This window comes from Chiloscyllium plagiosum, unplaced genomic scaffold (assembly GCF_004010195.1).
Source record: "Chiloscyllium plagiosum isolate BGI_BamShark_2017 unplaced genomic scaffold, ASM401019v2 scaf_90759, whole genome shotgun sequence".
Classification (NCBI taxonomy): domain Eukaryota; kingdom Metazoa; phylum Chordata; class Chondrichthyes; order Orectolobiformes; family Hemiscylliidae; genus Chiloscyllium; species Chiloscyllium plagiosum.
In genome coordinates, this window is record NW_025204199.1 from 5,466 (window position 1) to 9,159 (window position 3,694).

At 46.5% G+C, this 3,694-nt stretch overlaps 1 non-coding gene across 1 annotated transcript; it reads left to right on the forward strand.

Annotated features, from left to right (window-relative positions):
* The first annotated feature begins 1,490 nt into the window (after positions 1-1,490).
* On the forward strand, positions 1,491-1,675 carry LOC122546359. Its single transcript, XR_006310726.1, has one exon. It is a non-coding gene; the product is annotated as a U2 spliceosomal RNA (small nuclear RNA).
* The last annotated feature ends 2,019 nt before the right edge of the window (positions 1,676-3,694 follow it).

Below are 3,694 nucleotides of genomic sequence, written 5' to 3' on the forward strand. Positions count from 1 at the left end.
ATACTTTGAAACAGACATCTGTCAATTCTGGGAAGAAGCTGCTTGACACAAATTGTGTTGACGATGTTTCCATCAAGGACAGTGTCAGTTCCTGCACTCACCAACAGCAAAATCCTTCTGTAAGACTCTGTGAATAACACACACACACACACACACACACACACACACACAACAAAGGCCAGAGATGTTGGGTAAATGTGGGATTGCTTGGTATCCTCCATGTTCATTGTTTCCTAGTCTGCAGGAGCAATGTCGAAATATGTCGTTGACAGTATAAACAGGGCAGCTAAGAGCTGTTAGCAGTATAGTGTTGAATGTCGGAAAGTTATTGGTATTTTGGTGTGGAAGATGGATGGGTTCAGATGAAGTCCAATGTGGAGAACTATGAGGTGATAGATTTCGGGCAGAAGAAGAGTCAATCGACAATTTGGCTCCAAATCAAAAAGGGGTTTAACAGGATCAGGGTGTACATGGACTTATGGAATCTATGTTGGCAGGATAGGCTGAGAGAACATCTCATAAAGAACATTGTCTCCTGGTCCTTGTTCACAGTGACAGAAACTGTGAGAGCAATGACGTGATGTGTTTTTTATAATGCACCAGTTCAGGTTCAGCTGGAGCATTGTTTTCTGTTCTGGAAACCACACAATCAGAAGGATTGTGGAGACTGTCGAGACAAGTTGAAACAGGTTTACAAGAAAGCTTTCGGGGATGTGCATGCTCAGTTCGCATCATCGCTTGGACGAGTGGAGATGAGGAAGAGTCGGCTGAGGAATTGCAAAATTTGCGCCCACATCTCCCAGCTCACCTCCGTCCAAGGCCCGAAAGGTGCCTGCCACATCCGTCAAAGCTTCAGCTGCACATCAGGTCATTTATTGTATTTGTTGCTCCTGTTTCAGTCTCCTCTACATTAGGAAGACCGGACACCTTCTCACAGAGCACTTCAGACAACATCTCCGGGACACCCACACCAATCAAACCCACTGCTCCATGGCTGAAGCTTTCAATTCGCCCTTCTACTCTGCCAAGGACATGCAGGTCCTGGGCCTCGTCCATCGCCACTTCCTCACCCACCCAACACCTGAAGGAAAAACGCCTCATCTACCGTCTTGGGACACTTCAACCCTATGGCATCAATGTGGATTTCACCAGCTTCCTCACTTCACCTACACCCCCACTTTATCCCAGTTCCAACTCCCAGCTCAGCACCATCTTCATGACCTGTACCACCTGTTAATCTTCCTTCCCGCCTATCTGCCCCACTCTTCTCTCCGACGTATCACCTTTACCCCCACCTCGACACATTTATTGCAGTTTAGCTACCTTCAACCTACCCCCACCCCATCCCATTTATCTCCTCACCCACGAGGCTCCCAGCGTAATCCCTGATAAAGGGCTTTTGCCCAAAAAGTCGATTTTCCTGCTCCTTGGATGCTGTCTGACCTGCTGTGCTTTTCCAGCACCACTCTAATCATGATGATAACATCAGTATCACTTCTCGATGTTTTAGCTGAGATCATTTCTGTTCTTGTCAGCTTTAATATCTGATCCATCCATGAATTAGGGACTAAATATTATTCTGAATTTTGCAGGAAGAAGTTGGATTAGGAGCTTGATCAACCAACTTCGCATATCAACCTGGTATTGCAGTGTTTCTGAGAATCGTGCACCCCTCATAAAAGAATCCGAAAAGCAGCTTTATTAGTTAACTTTTTTGTGTGTTAGCTTTATTTCTCGTCTCCCGTGTCTGTGTGTAAGAAAGCGTACTGACAACCTTTTGGTCAAGTCAGACTCGCATTCGTGCAAAATCAATTTGTTTTCGGTTCCTATTCACCTGTCACTTTCTGCATGTTCAGCACTTACTCTCAATGTTATCACTTCATCCCTGGTGCACGCCGCCTCTTCCCACCAACTCCCAACTCCGAACATCAGAAGTAAAACAAAGTTGCCCACCAGGTCCACCTAATGACCTGGCAGCTCATTCCATACACGTACGACCCTCTGCGTGAAAACGTTGCCCCTTAGGTCTCTTTTATATCATTCCTCTCTCACCCTAAACCGATGCCCTCTCGTTCTGGACAACCCGATCCCAGGGAAAAGACTTTGTCTACTTATCCTATCCATGCACTTCATAATTTTGTAAACCACTATAAGGTCATCCCTCAGCCTCCGACGCTCCAGGGAAAACAGTCCCAGCCTGTTCAGCCTTTTTCTAAACCTCTATACGGTCAACCCTCAGCCTCCGAAGCTCCAGCGAAAAGAGCCCCAGCCTAATCAGCCTCGCCCTGTAGCTGAAAGCACTCCAACCCTGGGAACATCCTTATAAATCATTAAGAATGTTTTTCATCAGCGTGTAAGAACAACCAGAATCAATAGGTGTGTTTCTGACGGCTTTATTTTCTCAGTTCAAAGGCCTGAGTTCAATAAGATTGCATACTCACTGATGTAGCACACAACTGTGTGTGGTATCATGAATGAGCAACTCACTGGCATATTACTCAGAGAGCCGATTCTCACATTAATCAGTTCAATAGATACTTGCAGAGCTGGCGAAATGAGCCCGAGTTTAAAAAATACAGTGCATCAAGATGTACAATTACCTGTCCACAAAGTACACTATTACTCAAAGAACACTACAAACTCTCCAGCGCCTGAGACATGTCCTGCTCGGGGACTGGCACAGCATCTCTGCCTGTCCTTTGCTTTTTTACACTTTGATGCTTCGATCAGAACCTCATGTTTCCCAGTGTTCCTGTCTTGCCTGGGTTTTTGTCGCAGACATTAGTCAGGCCCCTTTTCGTTGTTGTTAGCGCTGAACAGTCAAGGGGCTCATCTGTCAGGCACTTCGAACAGCAGCTAAAGCAGCAAAAACGCTGCATGTGCTTCAAACAAATGGGCACGTCTCAAAGCCTCAGGGAACCAGTTCTCAGTTAGGGCAAGAAAGACAGGATTCAGTCAGGAGATCCTGGAACAGCGTGTCCACGGACTTTGACATTTTTGGGACAATCAGATCAGGGAATCTGTGTCACTGCAGTCAAGAGAGTTGGCAACACAAACTACTCATAACATCCCCGGAATGCTCCAGTAGATTTTTCAATCTTGCATTTCAGATCACCAATCCATGCTGTCACTGTCCGTTCCTGTCATTTGTGGATCAGTTCGATGAAATTCTCAAGGAGAATTTCGGGGGCCCCTGCAGCAGCAGTGATGTTGGGGAAGTCAGTTCTAGGCAATGGGGGCAGCCTGCTTGTAGGCAGATTAGACAGGCATTGTGGAAGGGATGGCAAAGGCACCATGTTAGAGGCGGAGGGAGACGAGGTCGTCGGTTACTGTGGTCGTTCGAGTCACCTTCACTGTCCCAGTTTTGGTGTGGTGGTTGCCATGTGATGGTTGGCATGGCGACACTATAGGGCTGGGGTTAGGGGACGGGTAACGTTGTGAGGTAAAGTTTGTAAAGGATAGAGCTGTGTGGGAAAATATAGAAGCTCATGAACTCGACACAAAGTGCAGGGGAGAAAGGAGAGTTAGGATGTCATGTTGCAGCTTTATAAGATTTCAGTTCGGCTTCACTTAGGGTGTTGTGTTGAATTCTGGTCGCCACAATACAGGGAGGATATGAAGGGTGCAGAAGAGGTTTACCAGGATGTTTGTTGTATTAGATGGTATGAGCTATGAAGAGACTCTGGAAGAACTC